The sequence below is a fragment of the Jatropha curcas genome, chromosome 3 (genome assembly GCF_041381405.1).
Source record: "Jatropha curcas cultivar XTBG-Jc1 chromosome 3, XTBG_Jcur_1.0, whole genome shotgun sequence".
Classification (NCBI taxonomy): Eukaryota; Viridiplantae; Streptophyta; class Magnoliopsida; order Malpighiales; family Euphorbiaceae; genus Jatropha; species Jatropha curcas.
This window is the reverse complement of record NC_143153.1, coordinates 6,955,657-6,976,706: the sequence shown is the minus strand read 5'-3', so window position 1 is coordinate 6,976,706 and position 21,050 is coordinate 6,955,657. Positions and strand designations below refer to the sequence as shown.

Below are 21,050 nucleotides of genomic sequence, written 5' to 3'. Positions count from 1 at the left end.
GAAAATACATTCCGAAGCCTCAGACAGCCAGTCTAATATTGACATCAAGTGAAATTCAGCCGGTAATTCCAACTAAATAAAAGAAATCCTCATAGGCTTCAGATCTCTCTTTCCCAAAATTTATAATTTTAAAAAAATTATATAAATAATATTAAAATATTAAAATGTAATCGCCGAAAACGGCTCCGTAGATCAACTGAAACCAGATCCACAGGTTCCTATCAAAAGGCGAAACAAGAAATTGATTTCCGTCCAATCATAGCATCGCCGGTCAACGCCACTGGCTACCGGCGACGTGGCATCGGACGTTACTATTTTTCAAAAATAAATAACAATCACAATACTACCCTCAGAGACCCGTTTCAAATCACCCACACAACGGCACACCGTCGCCCACAGATCCCGACCAATCAACAACCCAAACAGAAAACGAAACCACAAAGGAAACGAATCAGAAGGACTGCAATTGGCGGATGTGAAAAGTGAGTTCGTGAGTATGACCGCTGGTGATTAAAGTGTCATACGGCACTTCCTATCTAATGGGATTGCTTCCTCATCGGGATATTCACAGAATGTCTAAAATCGAACTCCTAAAACCGCCAAATAGATGGATCTATCAACATAAAGCATAAGAAACTATACTCGACATTGCTGTAAATATTACCTGAGACGTAAGGCAGAGGATCAGAGCTGAGGAAAAATATAGACGAAGAAGAGGTTTATATAGAAAAGTGAACCGTAACCCTAGCTCGAAATTTCAGCGATGATGGTACATAGGCGTTGGGTTGTAGCCGTACTAAACAGAGATTGGGTCAAGTTGGGCTCTTTTTATCATCTGATGAATCCAGTGGTTATAAATGTTTCTAGCCCAATATGGATCAGTCTTCCAACAGTCGATTTTAGATTATTTAATTTCGTTTCATTTTCAATAAAATTTTATTTTTTTCATTGATATTTTTTATCTATTAAAAAGTAATTAGTCGTGATTCCAGAATTAGAGTGGGTTTTTGTATATTATTGGAATAATATTATTGTTATTGAATTATATTGTTATTTTAAAAAGTTTTTAATTTGTAATTTCATTCTAAAACTAAGAATGAAAACGATAGAAAAAAGTTTAGGTAAAATTTTGATTAATAATAATAATATTTAACTTTTAATAATTTTTAGCTCTCTATCTAGGTATTCCCTTGGTTGTTTTATGTGAAAATTTTACTCACACTGAGTTTATGGCCCCACTTATAAACCAAACTAATGAAATTAAAAAATTTTAGTAAAACGAGGGTATTTTTGACTATATATTTAAAAAAAAGTCAGAATATTTTTTAAAAAATCTTTAGTTTCATTGCTTTACTCCATAAGTGAGAACATAGACCCGATCTAGGCAAGTAATTTCCTGTTTTCATTCAAGAAATGCTACGTCCAATTCCTGTTGCCTTAGCATCCTTGGAGAGATGAATCTAGTTTTATAATAAACTACGCTTCGCACGGAAGTGTTATATGTTTTTTAAATAAATATTATCATTGAATTATGTTATTTTTAAAAGTTTTTGATTTGTGAATAAAAATAATTAAAATTGTTCTAAACAATTTTTTATTAATAATAATATTTAATTTTTATTTATTTGAATCTTCAAATATCAAATGATGTATACACATGTTCGAATTTGTGAAAATCTCTCTCACAGTGTTGAGACCTTTCTCTCTTATTTTTGATTCCAAGCTTTTTCTTTAAACACGTAGATTCCTTTTCATTCTTTATTCTTTATTCCTTTCCTCTTTGTTTTTCATTTACAATGGAAAACGAGAGTGAGGCAGAGCGGCTGGTCAGGGAGGTATATCAACATTTGCATCTATAAGAAACACAAGGGGTTGTGGAGTATGTGGATGATTCAGAACAACATGAACAGGTCAAGGAAGAGTCTGCCTAGGAGAACTGTATTGTGGGACGACTTCTAACAGAGAAGACCATTAACTTCATGATTTTTTAGCAAGTCATGGCTAGTATGTGGAGACCGGTTAAAGGTATCTTGATTAAAGAATTAGGAAATAATGCTTATTTTTTTCAATTTTTTCACCATCTGGACGTGGAGAAAGTCATTCAAGGTGGCCCCTGGAACTATCAACAAACTCCTTTATTGGTGCACGAAATGAAACCACAGGAAAATCCTCGCCAAGTTGAACTCACTAAGCTGCAGCTGTGGGTTCAGATACATGATGTTCCAAACGGTTTTAAGTCAGAAAGAGTCGCTTGTGATGCGGCTAATTACATCGGTGGGTTCCTTGAAGCTGACCCTCGAAATTTTCTAAGAATTTGGCGTGACTTCATACGAATTCGAGTACAACTGGACGTAAGACAGCCATTAAAAGGAAAGCTTTTTGTCAAGAAATCTAAGTTAACTGCTTGTTTAACTTTCAAGTATGAAAGATTTGTTGGTTTAGAAGAGCAGAAAATTAAGGAAGAGAAGGAAATTCTGCAGAAAAAGAAAAAGCTGCAGATTTTGTGAGTGTGAAGAAACAATTAATTTCTTATTAATTCCATTACAGCATAATGTAAACATTTATAGTAGAGCTAGTCTAAAGTTTGTTCACCAACCTTCCATAAGTCAAGGAAGGTTGTTCACCAAACCTACCTAAAAGCAAGGTAGTTCACCTACCTCTTGATTTCAACAAAATACAACAAAATCTAAATGACTTTAACAAAATACCTCCAAAAATTGTCAACAACACTTGCATCAATAGCTGTAGCTGTAACTTTAACACTCCTCCTTGATGCAAGAGTTGAGACAAACACCAAGTCTATTCCTAAGAAATTCAAATCTTGGTTTTTGCAATGCCTTGGTGAAAATATCTGCTGTTTGGTCTTCAGAATTGCAATGAATAATCTGAATTTCATTTTCCTTGTCAGCTTCTCGAATTGCATGATACTTGATTTTGATATGCTTGGTCTCGTTTGGCTGCTGTAAGATGGTTTTCAGTTGGAGAATTCATGAATCTTGACAGTAAATTTGTTGCAAACATGATATCTGGTCTTGTTACAGATAAATACAGCAAAGAACCAACCATGCTCCTATAAGTTGAAGCATCTATAGAGTGAGAACCATCATCCTTTTGCAATTTTATTCCATGGACTGTAGGTGTACTCACTGGTTTGCATTTGCTAAGTTCAAACCTTTTAAGCAGCTCCCAAGCAAATTTCTTTTGTGAAATAAAAATCCCTTGCTCATCTTGAGCAATTTCAATCCCAAGGAAATAGCACATTAAGCCAAGATCATTCATCTCAAAAACCTGCTGCATCTTCAATCTGAATTCTTGAATTAATTGTAAATTGTTACCTGTGACAAGTAGATCGTCAACATACACAGAAACGATAAGCACATCACTTCCTTGTTGAGTTACGTAAAGTGTTGCCTCATTCAAGCTTCGTTTAAAACCCAAATTCAGCAAGTAATGATCAATCTTGGCATACCAGGCCCTTGGGGCCTGTTTTAAACCATAGAGTGCTTTCTTCAACAAACACACTCTATTGCTTCCATCATTAAAAGCTTCAGGCTGCTCAATATATACTTCTTCCTTCAAAGAACCATTTAAGAAAGCTGATTTCACATCCAATTGAAAGACTTGCCAACCTTCACTTGCTGCTAGTGCCAAAATCAATCTGATAGTGTCAAATCTTGCAACTGGTGCAAAGGTTTCTGTAAAATCAACCCCTTGCTGTTGAGCGTAGCCTTTAACAACATATCTTGCTTTGTGCTTATTGATGGAGCCATCAGAATTTAATTTCAATTTGAATACCCATTTAGTTCCAATTACATGCTTATTCAATGGTCTAGGAACTAAAATCCATGTTTCGTTCTTCATAATCATCTTCAACTCCTCCTCCATGGCAGCTCTCCACTCAGGCAATTTTAAGGCTTCATCCACCTGAGTTGGTTCAAGTGAGACAACATTACATCTGCTGTAAATTTCCTCTAGGGATCTAGTTCCTCTAATTGCATAATCATCTTCATTTGATTCTTCTTCATTGTCAACTGGAAGTTCTTGCTCTTGCTGAAAATCAAGAATTGATTTAGAATTTTCTGGTTCCATTTTACTCCAATCCCATTCACCTTTCTCATCGAATTTGACACTCCTGCTGACATACACCTGTTTAGTAACAGGATTCAAAATTCTGTAGGCTTTGGATTCACTGCTGTAGCCTACTAAAATTCCTTTTTCAGCTCGTTGATCCAATTTCTCTCTTTTTGCATTTGGAATAAATGAATAACATATGCTTCCAAAGATTTTGAGATGACCAACCGATGGTGTAACTCCAAACCAGCTTTCGAAAGGAGTTTTTCCATCAATAGCTTTGGTTGGAAGCCGATTTTGAAGATATACAGCAGTGTTTACAGCTTCAGCCCAAAGAACTTTGGGTAGATTTTTCTCAAACAAGAGACATCTCGCCATATTCATCATAGATCGATTCTTTCTTTCACTTACACCATTTTGTTGAGGTGTGTAAGCTACTGTTAATTGATGGTGAATGTCAGCTTCTTGCAAATATTGCTTGAATTGATTGGATGTAAATTCAGCCCCATTATCAGATCTTAAAATCTTGATTGGGGAGCCAGCTTGATTCTCTACCATTGATTTAAACTTCAAGAACATTTTGAAAACTTCAGATTTGAATTGGAGGAAATATACCCAGCAAAATCTGGTGTAGTCATCAATAAACAATAGAAAATACTTGCTGCCATTGTAAGATGAGACACTCATAGGGCCACACACATCAGTGTGTATTAATTCAAGTTTCATAGAAGCTCTCCATGCTTGATCAGATGGAAATGGTGTTTGGCTGAGTTTGCCTAACTGACATATTTCACATATACTGCTGTCTTCTTCAATTATAGATGGCAAATCAGCAACTAACTTCTTGGATTGTAGCAATTTTAATGAATTGAGATTGGTGTGACCAAGTCTCTTATGCCACAAATCAGATTCTTCTTTATGACTCAAGCAAGATTCTTCTTTGAAGTCTCTTAAATTTAGAGGAAAGCTTCTCCGTTTCATTTTGACAGCAAATAACTTTGAGCCAGAAGGATCACTTATTTCACAAGTTTTATCTTTAAATAGCAAACTGTAATTCTTATCCAGCAATTGACCAACCGAAAACAAGCTTTGATTTAGTTCCGGTACGTAAAGAACATCGGAAACAAGCTTTGTACCTGAAAGAGTTTGTATAATCACATCTCCTTTGCCTTTGACATCAACAAGCCTACCATCTCCAAGTCTAACTTTTGAAGAATAGGTTGTATCCAAGCTATCGAAATTCACCAAGTTTGGTGTCATGTGGTTAGTGCAGCCACTATCAACAAGCCATGCTTCTTTAACTTCAATTGAGACACCACATTTTTCAATTTCATTTACTGCAAATAGTTGTTCTTCATACTTTTCAGAATTTTCGGTGACTTGTGCATGATGACGGGCTTGTGTTTGCTGATTCTGGTTTGTAGAACAAACTTTCTCGGTGTGACCAAATTGCTTACACACCTTACATTGAGCTCCAGGTCTGAACCAGCAGTAGTTCTCAGTGTGGTTTGTTTTTTTGCAATGTGGACAAGGTGGAAATCTGTCCTTCCTCCAATTTTTTCTGAAATTCTTCTTCATTTTTGGTTTTCTGTCAGTTTGCTGGCCTCTTGAACCTCCTTCTTGCATTTTTGTTTTATGAGTCACAACAAGAGCCTTCTCTCCAATGGTTTCTTCTTCCCTATAGGCTTTTCTTTGTTCTACAGCTTGTAGAGCATTTGAAAGTACATTCAAGGATATTTGTGACATGTCCCAAGTTTCTTCAAGAGAAGAAATCTTGGCTTCAAATTTTTCAGGGAGAGTCACCATAACTTTCTCCACAATTCTCTTCTCTTCTAACTCTTCTCCCAACAATCGAATTTGGTTTACAATTTTCATAACTCTATCAACATAATCTTTCACCTTTTCATTTTCCTTCATTTTCAACATTTCAAATTCTTTTCTTAAATTGAATATCTGCATCTGTCTAGTTTTTTCAGATCCATGATACTCAATTTTTAACTTCTCCCAAGCTTCATGTGCTGTCTCACATGTCATAATCTTGGTGAAGATAGGATCTGCAACAGCTGCATGGATATAGGACAGAGCTTTTGGAGCCTTAGCAACCTCTTCTTCATGTTGTCTAATCTGCTGAAGGGTTGGATTTTGATTAAGAGGTGGAGGTACTCTGTTTTCCTCCACATACTGCCATAATGCAAGCCCCTTGAAATAAGCTCTCATCTTCACAGCCCAAACATGATAGTTTTCCCCATTAAAATGAGGTGGTGAAAGAGACATGCTGCTGGAAGCCATTTGAGGAAAAGCAAATAAACAGAAAAACTTCACAAATTCTGGTTTATTTGGTGGCTTTCTCTATGACTTTCACTCAAACACACACACAGCCCTTTGAGATCAAGGTTGCTCTGATACCACTTGTTGGTTTAGAAGAGCAGAAAATTAAGGAAGAGAAGGAAATTCTGCAGAAAAAGAAAAAGCTGCAGATTTTGTGAGTGTGAAGAAACAATTAATTTCTTATTAATTCCATTACAGCATAATGTAAACATTTATAGTAGAGCTAGTCTAAAGTTTGTTCACCAACCTTCCATAAGTCAAGGAAGGTTGTTCACCAAACCTACCTAAAAGCAAGGTAGTTCACCTACCTCTTGATTTCAACAAAATACAACAAAATCTAAATGACTTTAACAAAATACCTCCAAAAATTGTCAACAACACTTGCATCAATAGCTGTAGCTGTAACTTTAACAAGATTAAACACATTTTGCTACTTTTGTGGTATCATTGGCTATACTGATCATGCTTGTAAAATGCTTTATGATTTGCCCCAAATTCTAAGAGAGAAGTTTGGTTATGGTAGTTGGCTTAAGGCAGATTCAAAATGAACATCATAAGTTGGAGCTCGGTGGCTACCGACAGAACAAGACCTAATGGGATCTCCAGTGGTGAAGGCAGCGAATGCAAAAATAGGAGCTCCTATAAACGTGTTACATGCAAAAAATATTGGAGGGGATAAGGTTGATAGCTCTCATGACTCTCATTCCGTGCATGATAAGGAACTAAAGTCCCACTTGAATGACCCTACTACAATTCTAGTGGATACGATTCTAGTGTTTGACCTAAAAAGGAGATGAGTGGAGAATGATACTGACTTAGGAAAGGAGATTGTCTCTGACGTGGATAGGGAGTGTATGGAGGATGAAGTGGTCCCAAAAGCTTTTCAAACGGATCCAAAAAATGTGGAATTGGCGGGCTCTGGTTCCCTGGCTCGCCTGAATCAATGAGTACATTAAGTTGGAACTGTCGGGGGCTTGGGACCCGCCTATAGTTCGGGCTCTAAAGGACCTTGTGTCCAATAAGAAACCCAATTTTATTTTTCTCATGGAAACAAAAATAAAAAAAGAAAAGGTTTTTGAAGTTCAAAAGGATTTAGGCTTTAGCGAATGTTTTGTAGTTGATCCAATTGGTATAGGTTGTGGGCTGGTTCTTATATGGAGGGATGCTAATATGGCTCGACTATTAAGTTATTCTCAACACCATATTGATGTGGAGGTCTGTATCAAAGGGATGGAACAGTGGAGGCTTACAGGTTTCTATGGATATGTGCATAGAACCAATAGGCAACTAGGGTGGAACTTGCTGCACTCATTGAAAAACAAGTCGCCTTTGCCTTGGTGTATCATAGGCGACTTTAATGATATTATGTATCTCGTGGAGAAACAAGGATATGGTGTTCATCCTAGGTGGTTATTGGAAGGTTTTAAAGGTGCTTTAATGGATTAGCAACTGCATGATCTGGGCTATGTCGGACCACGCTTCACATGGGAAAATTGGAGGACGGATTTTGATGCGATCAGGGAGAGACTTGATTAGGTGATGGCTACAAGTTTATGGAAATCGATTTTTAACATGACCAAGGTATATGTATTGGAAACTAATTCATCCGATCATTGCCCACACTTTCTTTCTTTGGGAATTCAAATTGAAAAATATGTTCAAAAACGCTTTCGGTTTGAAAACGCTTGGACGTTGGAAGCTGATTGTAAATAGATGGTGCTTAAGGGTTAGACAAATGGTAATTTTTGCTCATTACAAGATCAAATTGCATCTTGCTCTCGGTTTCTCCATTCTTGGGCTAAAGATCACCATAAAGATTTCCATAACAGGTTATGGGAGGTAGAGAAGCAACTGTCTCTTTTATGCCAACAACCAAGTCTTGATATGACTGTGTTACGGCAAACGGAAGCAACATATGGTGAATTGTTATTGCAAAAAGAGATGTATTGGAAACAGAGATCGAAACAGTACTGGCTCATAGAAGGGGACAACAACTCAAAATATTTTCATGCTATGGCCTCCAACAGAAACAGGAAGAATTTTATATCCCGTTTGCAAAATGAAGAAGGAGCTTGGGTCAATTGGGAGTCGGGATTATTTGATGTTATTTTGCGTTTCTATACTAATTTGTTTATTTTATGCAGGGTGATCCTGAACCAATTTTGAGTCATGTAGAACGCAAAGTTTCAGTAGAGCAAAATAATATGTTGCTGGCACCATATAGAGGAAAAGAAGTTCGTGAAGCACTTTTTTCTATGCATCTAGATAAATCCCCAGAGCCAGGCGGCCTAAATCCAGGATTTTTTCAAACATATTGGGACGTGGTAGGGGCAAATGTTATTCGAGAATGCTTACTATGTTTGAAAGCTAATTGTGAGATGCCTGGTCAGAATCGAACAAATATCATTCTTATCCCTAAGAAATCGACTCCAGTTACTGTCACAGACTAGAGGCCCATTTCATTAAGCAATGTCGTTGACAGGATTGTTTCATTAAGCAATGTCGTTGACAAGATTGTCTGCAAGGTTATTGCTACCAGATTAAAACAAATATTGTCAGCGTTTAATCACGGACAACACTATTATTGCATATGAATTATTTCATTCATTAAAGAGAAAGACCCAAGGATATTTCAGCTTTCTAGCTTTGAAAACTGATATGTCCAAAGCATATGATAGAATAGAATGGGAATATTTACGGTTAATCATGCTAAAGTTTTGTTTTGTTGAATCATGGGTAAGCAAGATAATGCGGATTGTTACTACAGTAAAATATTTTTTTTGTCCGGGGTGCTGAGGAGCATGGTCCTTTACTTCCTGGAAGGGGTTTGCACCAAGGAGACCCGTTATCACCTTATCTATTTATAATTTGCGCTAAGGGATTATTGGCAATTCTTTCGAAGCTCTAAGCTCAGGGTTGAATTCATGGTGCCAAGGTATGTAGAGGTGCAATTCCAATTTCATATCTTTTCTTCACTAACGATGCTTTGTTTTTTACCAAAGCAACAACAGGAGAGGATATGGAATTAAAAAATTGTCTGAATCTGTACGAGCAAGCATTCGGGTAGCAGGTTAATTTTTCCAAATCGGCTGTGGTATTCACTCCAAATACTGAAATGGAGTTAAGGAGCTCAATTTGCACTATTCTGAGTGTCAATGAAGTTCTTAATCATGGCAACTACTTGGGCATGCCATCTATGGTTGGAAGAGATAAAAGGAAAGTTTTTCATAATGTAGTGGAGAAGGTATCTAACCCAATCCATGGCTAGAAATCCAAATTACTTTCCAAGGCAAGGAAAGATGTTTTATTACAAACAGTGGCTTAAGCAATGCCGAACTACTTGATGTCCTTATTTTATTGCCACTGGATACTTGCAAAGATATTGAAATTGTGATGAATTCTTTCTTATGGTGTCATGGAGGTCAAGATGAGGGAGGAATTCGATGGCTTCGCTGGAAACGTATGTCTACTCCTAAAATTTATGGTGGTTTAGGATATAGAGATCCCCGACAGTTTAATTTAGCTTTACTAGCTAAACAAAGATGGCGTATTTTGAAGTTTCCATCTTCTTTGGTAGCAAGGATTTTAAAAGCTCGTTATTTCCGTGAGAATGAGTTTTTAGAAGTTGCTGTGGGTAACAATCCAAGTCAAATTTGGCAAAGTATTTGTGCCGCGAGATCGATTTTGCGGAATGGTTGTTGTGATAACTACATTCATATATGGAAGGATCATTGGCTTTTAGACACTTCTAATCCTACTATTCAAACAGAGTTCATAGAGGATTCTACTTTGCGCATGGTGTCTGACCTTATAGTAAACAATCGTCGGAATGAGAACTTAATTCGATTTGCCTTCATGCACAGGGATGCTGAGCTTATTCTTCATATTTCTTTGGCTCGATCACGATCTGCAGATGATTGGATTTGGAATTTGAATAGAAAAGGCGAATATGTGGTAAAAGAAGGGTATAAGGTAAGCATGGCCGGTTCGTTGAACCGCCGGTTTCGGTTCACAGAATTGACGATTCAAAATTTTTAAAATGTTGAACCTGAACTGGCCCTTTAACCGGCAATTCTAGTCCGATTTCTGTTCCGGCCGGTTCCGATGATGGTTTCCAACGGTGTATATATATATATATATATATATATATATATATATATATATATATATATATATTAAAAAAAATCGGTTCTAACATTACATCTTTTTTTCAAAAATATTAATATGAGTTTAAAAAATATTGGTATATTTTATTTTAAATAAACTTTAGAATGCTCATACTCATATAAGAATAAAATTAATTAATTTTACAAAATAATCAAATAAATTATCACTTTATTTTGTTTAAATGTTATTAATTAAATAAATTATAAGAAAATTTTGAAAAATGCTTCAAAAGAATGTAATTTTAAACTTAGTAAACAACTTAAAAGGGTAAAAAAAAAAATAGAAACAATATAAGTTTACACTAAATATTTCTCTCTTTTTTTACCATTTTACTTTTTAGATTTTTAACTTTCAAAGTAAAGTATATTTAAAAAAAAAAATCTTAAGTAAAGTATATCATGTAGTAAAATATTATTGAGACTTTTAGAGATGTATAAAATAGGATAAATGATTATCATTTTAAAAATAAAAATATAAAATTTTCAGTTCTAACAGGACCGGAATCACCAATTAACCGCCGATTAAAGGCCAGTTCAAGTTCAAATTTTAACATTCATATGAACATTATCCGGCCCTTGAACCGCTGGTTCCAGTTCAAAACTTTAAACCGATAATTTTAATCCGGTTCTGGTTCATTTACAGTACAGTTTGATTCCAGTTCAAAATGAACCGGTGGCCATGCCTAGTATAAGGTGGCTACTGAAGGTCTACTTCTTGATCACAGCAATGCAAACTTTCCATGGCCGAAATTGTGGCAAATCATAATACCAGGGAAAGTACAATTACTGGTGTGGTGAATTTTACGTGAGGCTCTCCCTTGCAAAGTCAACTTAAGAAAACGCCATGTCGAAATGGATGACCTTGTCCAGTATATGGTGATGCCCTAGAAGTAGAATTAGTATAAATGCAACGTGGATGTGGCAATTCTAGGAAATGGCTCTTTTGGCTTAGGAATGGTTATATGCGAGAGTAAGGGCCTCTGTTGTGCAGGTAAACTAAGTATCTAGCCTGGTCGTAGAGATCCTCAGCTTGGAGAAGCTCTATGCTTTCGTGAAGCTTTGAGCTGGATAAAAACATTACCATTTTTCCCTATTATTGTGGAGAATGATTGTTTAATTGTTACACAGGCTTTAGATTCTTCCTAAGATTTTTATTCTTATTTTTCTTTAATTATAAGAAACTGTAAGGCTCTTCTTAATGAGCTTTAGGGTGTTTCATACACTTTGGTTAGGAAGCCAGTCGCTCATTCAATAGCAAGGGTGGCTAATTTTATGTCTGGTTTTGAATAGGGGTATGTCCTCCTTCTTTCTTGTTTGATTCGTTATCTTTTGATATTAATAATATGCGCTGAGCGCAACATTCTGCAAAAAATAAAAATAAAATTATATTTTTGGCACTCTTATCTCTTATTTATTTTATTTGAATATATTGTATAATTCTTATGTTCATTTGGAAGCTACATTCCTATCTGGGCTCGATTATATATAAGAATAAAATATTAATATAATAAAACATTAATTAATTTCTTTCAAATCCTATACATTTTATTAGTCTTCTCTCTCAACAATCAAAATAACACTAATTTTTACTAAGCAGTTGAGAAGCATTAAAAAAAATATATGAATTTGCATTTTTTACAATTTTCAAATAATAAAAACTTTTCTTGAATTTATTAATAATTTTATGATAGTGCAAATACACATAATGTGATATACTTAAAAGCATATTTGATTATTCTCTCTATTTATACACATTTGACCTGTAAGCAACAAATATACACATTCTTGAAATGGAGTATCAATGTATAAGATCTATACCTACAACCAAATATTTTCTGAATTTGGTGACACATTGTCACTTATAATAAAACTATACACTTTACCTGCAAATTAGCTCATTTGGCAAAGAAAAAACCTCTTCCTTTCTCTCTTCCTGATCAGCGGATTCAGAGCGATCAGGTAAAGCTCATTCCCATACCATGAAGGTAGATCGATTGACATATACTCAATTTTCATATCAATGCAAGAAACAAAACCAAGCTGCAAAGAATTATAGTTCCCAAGCTAAAGAATTATAGTTCTGTGCATTAAGGTAACAGAAAATTTGTGTATTATTAGGTTTCTAAGATTTATGGGTGATTAATTGTTTAGATTAGATTAAATATGTACATAGATATAGATAAGAACACATTCAAAAATTTAAATTTAAATTAATTATAATTATATATTAATAATATTTAAATAAAATTAAAATCCAATCAAATTATAGAAAAATAAATATAATATTTCAAAAATCCAAAAAAATAGAATAGTGAACAAAAGAGAACGTCAGTCCACATAAGCGGACACGTAGACGTTTATAGATGCCAATTAGTCCCATTGAATTTTCTGATAGTTCATGTCATCAAGAGACACTAAAATAAAAAAATTGCAAGTTTGTATACTCAGTTGTCACAATTTTCACACCAAATAGAAAAAGTTGACAAATACAGGCACCAAAATTAACATTATCTCTATTTTAATCTAAATAAATACTTATACTTTAATATTATATAAATAAAAAGATGAAAAAATGAGTGTATAACGAGCATAATCAACGTGCTAAACATATCATAAAAAAAGACTAATATATATATATAATTATCGTTGTTAGTTGAAAATGTTGACGGTGATCATTTCGTGGAAAGCTTTTTTTTTTTTTTTTTCTGCATATTGATTGTGATATAGTTTTCGTAGATTTTTGAATGTTATGCTTTATTTATTTTGATTTGAAACATTGGATAAATAGTATGGTGTGGATAGAAAAGATGAAAAGTGATAATTACAAAGGGACATTCTTTTCATCATTGCTTTCTTGCATGGACTGTGCTAAACACCATGAAAACAAAGGCATATGATATGTTTATTTTCTTAGCTATTTGTTTGACAAAAGATGGGAATAAAATACCATTTCCAGTTTTTATCAACTCAAATCTGTGTGCCGATTATTGTTTTAATGCATTAAGTAGTATCTAGAATAATTTTTTTGACATAGGCTCTCCATCGTGGGGGAGATCTCCGACCATCATGCTTTCTAAGTATAACAGAGGTCAGTAATCTACGCCATGAGCATTCTTGATGGCCCATTGATCTGTCTAGGTAAAAATGTTTTTTTTCACAGGTATTAGCCTTCATTTATATTACTCTCTTATATTCAACTACATATTCTGCCCATGTGGGATATAACAACATGTATTCAGTAGTTTGATATGATTTTTTTTTTTTTTTTTATCTTTTAGGACCTATAATTATCCAATGAAATTTATCTAACCATTAAATAATTTTGGAGAAGATGACGTATTGTTTTTTGATTTTTTGATTGGGCTCAAAAGTTATTTAATTTGTTCAATTAGGTTCTGAAATTAATTTTGATTGAATATATAAAAATCATTGTAATTTCGTCAAAGTCAATCAAAATCTATAAAAGAAAATCTCACTAATTCCATAAAACTATATGTAGAATTTAAATGGAATTTATAAAAATCTTAGGAAATCATTCGGTTCCATCAAACTCAATAAAATAACATAATTCTAATCCAATACACTTTTGTTAAACAAATTGAATAATTTTTTTAAGGAACGTAAAATACCCTAATGTGATGAGTGTTTGTAAATCGAGAGAGTAATAAATTGAGATTGAAATCCCCTCAATACTCAGGAAAAGAAACAAAAGAAAGAACATCACTGACCATTAAAAGCAAAATCCAATGGTTTAGAAGAAATGAAGGAAAGAAAAGCTAATTCAAATCGTCGCGTAATTGCATAGATTAGAGCTCCTCATTCTTTCAAGATCACCACCTTTAGAAAGGGTATGTTTTGTACAATCAATTATTTTGGTAACTGTTAGCTATTTTAGTAGGTTTAACTATTTAAGTAATTTTTTATAAAACACTAAAAGCTAAACGTTACATGAGTTAACTTTTATAAAACGATACATCTAACTTCTAAAAGCTAGTTCAAACGTTAAAAGCTACTTAAAAAGATATTGTCGAACGCAGCCAAAATAGGAATTTGCACTCTCCATTGGGGGAAAAATTTCCAGGAGATAAAAAAATAAAATAAAACGTAAGTTGTGGTGCATCTCATGGTATGTGAATTTTATTACATTTTTTTATTAAGATTAACATATAAATTGGAAACCATCAAATTCACAGCCACAATTTTTAACAAACATGCACAGATAATTGATAATATTTTTTCTTCCATTTAAAAAAAAAAGAAAAAAAATATATCCATAGATGAAAATTATGTATTTAACTTTTCCAAATTCTGCTCTCACTACTTAAATTCTGTTTTTTTTTTTTCCTCAAGAACTGAAAATGCAAGTTAAATTTAAAATTGAGATTGGAGTATTTATTTAAATTTCATGTCGTAAGACATGCTAACGATTTTTTTTAAAAGTTAGATATTTAATCCATAAAACATACTTATAGGAAGAAATAATCATAATTTTCAAAATAAAATCAATTTCATATTAAAAATAATAAAAAGATTATCTTTAAAAATTCCAAACAATTTATACAAAGAAACTCATGTTTGAATCAATTGGCTAGAAGGTAGACAAGCCACTCAAACCCCTATGTGAAAGCAGCCGTAATTAAAAAATGTGCATCTAAACATAGAATCTTCCAAAGCTCATGTGCGTCCACCTAAATATTCTTCATCTATTTGTATATATAATATATTATTTGAGATCATTATCTTACTAATAATTATATATCTTTTTGGTAACCTTCACAAATTATTTGACAAAACAAAACATGTGAATGTGATTCCATTTGATTTGCTCTATAATTTTTCTATCCAACAATAATAGAATTAAATTCTCTCTTTTCTTCCTCGCCCATAATTATTATAATATATATTTATTTACAGCTGCCCATTTGTTTGGAATTTTTGAAAAATAATGCTCTTCAAAACAACTATTTATAAATTTAATGTCAAATAGAAACTATTTATCTATATAATGTTTATCTTATCATCAAGAGAAAATATTACACTAAAACCACCAACCCGATTGGTGGTTTGAATGCAATAGAAAATGTATCACGTATTGATAAATAATCAGCAAAAATTAATTAGAAGAATAAAAAATAATTTTCATTTTGTATTAAAGCCATCAATTGACTTGGTGGTTCCAATACAAAATAAAAATTTTAAATTGTCAAATTATTTTCTCTAAGACACACAATTCATTCAATAGTTTTAGTGCAAATATGGTATGTGGCCACTAGTCAATAAAAAGTACATAAAAGAATAATATTTTGTGAAGAGTCCACCAGGTTAACTAATGGTTTGAATAAAAAACTCAAAATATTTTTTTACCAAAACATACATATCATCTGATGTTTTGGTGTTATAAATATTTCAAATTAAGTAATAAAGCATAAGCTTTCTTACACAGTTACAAAATATCAAGAGTAATAAAATTTTTCGAGTTGAACTTGTATTATGCTAAAAATGTCTTAATAACTAATACGTGAAAAATTGGTATCATTCCATCGAAGATTGTTTAGTCTATTTGGTGTAATGAACGAAAAAATTCGTACAAAAACTCATTCTATGCTTCAACTTGCCCTTCCATCTATAGAGTTTCTTCGTGTTCAAATAACAAAAGAACCGAAGAGGCAAATGAGATATGAAATGACATCTATATGTATTTTAGTTAAAGCTCCGCCAATAGACGACATATATACCTCAAGTCCATCCCCCTGTGATATATAACTATTACGAAGGTTATCGTGCTAATATACCTAAAACATTATCCACATCATCTTTTGCACCACAACCTAAGTGGAGTGTATCATATGTAGCATTAGAAATTTCGTCGAACACTCATTACACTCCGATGATGTCACTCCAACAAACTCTTATTTCTTTGCCTGAAATGGATGAGACAGTGTCATTTTAATATACAATGCCCGCTTTCAATACTTCTATTATATCATTCGATATACATTATGGATCTACATCCCATGCTACGTGCTCATTTAATGATTTCTTTGAAATGATGATGACACCAAATAAACAAACTCATTTGACATTCCTCAGCCTATAACAACCATTTTGAATGTGTTCATGCTCCTTGCATGAGTGTTGTTATAAATATTGAGCATGGAGAAAAATATTAAGTCATTAAAGAAGATTAGTACATTGAAATCCGCGTTGTAATAGGAGACCTCTAAGATGTGGTATGGAGGACAAGCTCAACTGGAAGCACTTATTACTCTTGGTAATTTATAACTGTGCAAGTAAGCTTATATTTTATCATCTAACTTGAAATATTTATGTGTCAAAACCACTAGACGATATATGTGTTTTGGTGAAAAAATACTTTGAGTAAACAAATATTTTTTTATTGAAATCACTAGTTAACCTGATGGACTCTTAACAAAACACTATTCTCTTGTGTACTTTTTGTTTACATAGTGGTCACGTCCCATATTTGTATTAAAACTACTAAATGAATTGTGTGTCTTAGTAAAATGGTCATTCAACAATTTAAAATTTTTATTTTATATTGAAATCACTAATTGAATTAGTAGTTTTAATAAAAAAATAAAAATTATTTTTATTCATCTAATTACTTTGCTGACTATTTATTCATACGAGTTACTTTTTCTATTGCATTGGAACCGATAAGTGAGCTAGTGGTTTTAATGCAATATTTTCTCACCATAAGAGGATAAATATTAAATTGGTGAATAGTTTTCATTTAGCATTAAATTTGTAAATAGGTTTTAAGAGTATTATTTTTGTCAAAATACCTATTTATTAATTGTTAAATGGGTCCCTAATTTGGACAAACAATAAAATATACTCCATCCGTCCCAAGAAGATAGTCCACTTTCTATTTTCACACAGATTAAAAAATATGATTAAAAGATAATTTTATTCATATAATTTTCCTATTGTGCCCATCTTAAATAACATATGAGTATTAAAATAATAATTAATAATTAATGAGAGTTATTGAAATAAGGTAATTTAATAAGGGTAGTAGACAATTCAAGAATTAACTATAACGCAAAAGAGGAATGTAGATTATATTTTGGAACAAATAAAAAAGAAAAGTGGACTATTTTTTTTTTTTTTTTGGACAGAGGGAGCAGCACAATCAGCAAAATTTTGTTTTGTTTTGCAAAATAAAATTTACCGGTAAGTAAAAATTGAAATTTCTCAAAGCCAATTTAAATTTAAGCCCTAATTATGATTAGGTATTTCATACGCCGATGTTAACACGTTGTTTAAGCCTGACTCCATTTTGCATTCATGATTATAGTGTTCCCAATGAGTATAGGATAAGTTAAAAATGTTAACTTTAAACCAAAAAACCAAGAAGATTGATTTGAACATAAACGACTTATGTAAATAAATAAATACTATAAGTTATATGAAACCACCTATCTATATTTATATAATTTATATAATAATATATAAAAGCAGAGGAGTTTATCATAAATAACAGCTAAGTGTAAGTCTTTCAAATTGTTAAATTTAAGGAAAACAATTATTTAGCACTATTGTAAGGATATCATTCGTTTTATATTTCAGATAATATTTTTATAATATTTATTAGTTACATCCCATTAACATAGTGCCGCTAAATTAAGTTAAAATTAAATTAAAATATATATAACCTAAGCTATTAAATTAAATTAAATGATTCTTTCAACAAAATTAAATTAAATGAGTATTTCTAATCATTTATTAATAAAAAAGACACAACTTTTAAAAAAAAAAAACACTTCCTTTTTTCTTGGTAATAAAAAAAAATTTTGGATTGATTAGCTTGGTGTATGAAGTAGCCTCATATACCAAGAGTTATGTTGCATGGACACGTGATACGAGATACGCGAATGTACGAGATACGATAATTTTTAGAAAAGTAGGATATCTACACTCTTAAAACACACTACACTAAATAAGTATAATATATTAATATTTCAAATAAATAAACAATCATATATAATAAATCATAACCATAAAATAAATAAAAAAATCTTAATTTCTTATTTCAATGCACTTAGTTAAATTCTCAAAATTATTATAACTATTGAAAAATATATAATAGTTTGTGTGCATTTTTTAATGCATGTCACACCATACATGACTTTTACTATTGCATATCTTGGTGAAAGGTTTCGTGTGAAACTTAAGAAGACACATTTTAGTATTGCAATTTTCGCAGCATATCTCATAATTTTATAATGCATTCACGATCATTTTATTATATAATTTTAGGGATGTCAAAAGGGTCATGACACGCGAACATGATTCACCTAGCACGCAAAATAAATGGTCAGAGTTGAGGTTAAATTGGTATCAAAAATCATAAATAGATCACCCATTTATGACATGAATATAAACATATCGTGTCACAGGTTGACACGCGAATTAGGCGAGTGACTCGTTTATTTAAAAGTATACGTAAAACTCCAACTAAAATCCTATTTAAACTTTATTGTTGTATTCATTTTTTTTTTATTTTAGCTGTGAATCTTGAAGAATCTATGCATTTTATATATAAAATTTATTGTTAAATATAATTTGAGTTAAATAGGTTAAAACTTAAAAATATCATAAGAAAGTTAAGTGCGTAGTATATAAGTCAACATGACCCATTTAACCTATTTATGATATTAGGCGAATTATTAGACTTATCATACGGGTCAACATGACCCACTTAATCTGTTTGTAATATTAGGCGATTATATGTCGTGTTCGTGTTAGCAAATTTGATATGATTATTAAATGAGTTGCATCTGTGTTGACATTGATCGTGTCGCGTGTTAGGCGAATCTATTGTCAAACCCGACACGCAAACCATTTTGACACTTCTAATAATTTTATTGTTTTTGAATGATTTTATAAAATATTATTTTATTCTTTAATATCACTCCACGTGTTGCAAATAAAAATTGTCATTTAGAAAAATTATTATTAATTTCTTCTTTTTTTTCAAGTAAGACAAGATTACCCATTTACATTAAGTAAATTTATGTGATTGATTTGGTATACGCCAATTAAGGTCATCCATTTGAAGTAATTTTTTAGTAACCAGGTCAAAACTCTAGTATTTATAATAGCTTTAACAGGTTTAAGAGAACTTTTTGCCAAACGTTAAATATCCTAATTTTCGTTGTTTTATAAACAGTGATTAAATTTTTTTTGACAATTATATTTATTATTTTTTTCTCTAAATTTAACTAATTAAATAATTAAATCTTTTTTATTATTTTATTTTAAAAAAAACTTGTCATTTTAAATTAAAAACAATTATTCTTATGAAATACTTTTAATTTAAACAATTATACAAATAATTACTGGCTAAAAGCTAACAGTTGTTACAACAATCAATATTATCAAACAGACCCTAAAACACACTAATAAATTTAGCTAAATTATTTTTCTAAACAAAAGAGGAACCCATTTTCTTTTCGTCGTGGGAAGGTAATATTGAGGTAAAATTTTCTAAACCGTTTATGTATATTATACATACACACACGGACCGCGTTTCTCTGACACAACCACTTCGCTTCCATTTTGAGTTTCAGGCGATGATGTAACGGCATCGCGTGACATCCATGGTTGGTAATCATACTGTGCGTCTGTCCATATACTACTATCTTATACACTTCCATACAAAAAACACCACACCACGTACAAATATTTACATGGGCCCTACCACGAACCTTAGAGAAAGATGATCTTGTTGGGTTCACATGCGTACAAAAATCGTTTTCGTGGGCTCCACAGTCTATGAGCTTATGTGGGACCCATTTAATTTAACTCCTAAATTGGTTCGGCTTCCGCGTGTTGAGCGTCTGCCATTTTATCCATTTTTCATATCTGTATGGAGTTGGAATTCTGCTCATCTGAGGTACTGCCTTTGAAGTCTTACCCTAGTCTTTCAGAGTTTGCTCTTGTTTATAATTGTTTTTATATTTTTTAATTAAAATATGTTTTACTCTTATTTTACATAGTATTTGAAGTACATGAATATAGAAAATTTTGAATTATAAAAATAATTTATCACAAAAAAGGAATAGTTTATTTTTATATTAATTTGAAAATTTTTCGATCTATTTGGATGAATAATCATTTGAAATAAATAGATATCTGAATTTACATTGAATTCATAAAAAATCTTAGTAGGATAAAAATGAGTTCTCCCTTTTCTATATGTTCAATAATTTTAATTTTTTTTTTAAAAAGCAGTTTTTTTAATGTTTCTAAAGCAACATTAGTAATTTTTTCATAATTATAAAATTCTCAATAAAAATTAAAATTAAGGGGACGAGGTAAAGCAATCAAAAGATATATAAGTTTCGGATCTTCCTCTTCTCGTATATGCAAGTTAAAAATATTTTTGAAATAATCAATACCATTGTAAAATAATAAAATTTAATTTGATCAAAAGCATTTTAATTAATATATACTCTA

General features: G+C 32.0%; 3 non-coding genes across 3 annotated transcripts; all 3 read right to left on the bottom strand.

The window, feature by feature from the left end:
- Positions 1 to 11: 11 nt before the first annotated feature.
- Positions 12 to 99, bottom strand: LOC119370357 (small nucleolar RNA snoR77Y). The gene has a single exon (XR_005177902.1). It is a non-coding gene; the product is annotated as a small nucleolar RNA snoR77Y (small nucleolar RNA).
- A 63-nt stretch (positions 100 to 162) lies between these two features.
- On the bottom strand, positions 163 to 308 carry LOC119370359 (small nucleolar RNA snoR2/U65). The gene has a single exon (XR_005177904.1). It is a non-coding gene; the product is annotated as a small nucleolar RNA snoR2/U65 (small nucleolar RNA).
- A 188-nt stretch (positions 309 to 496) lies between these two features.
- Positions 497 to 562, bottom strand: LOC119370355 (small nucleolar RNA U49). Its single transcript, XR_005177900.1, has one exon. It is a non-coding gene; the product is annotated as a small nucleolar RNA U49 (small nucleolar RNA).
- Between the last annotated feature and the right edge of the window lie 20,488 nt (positions 563 to 21,050).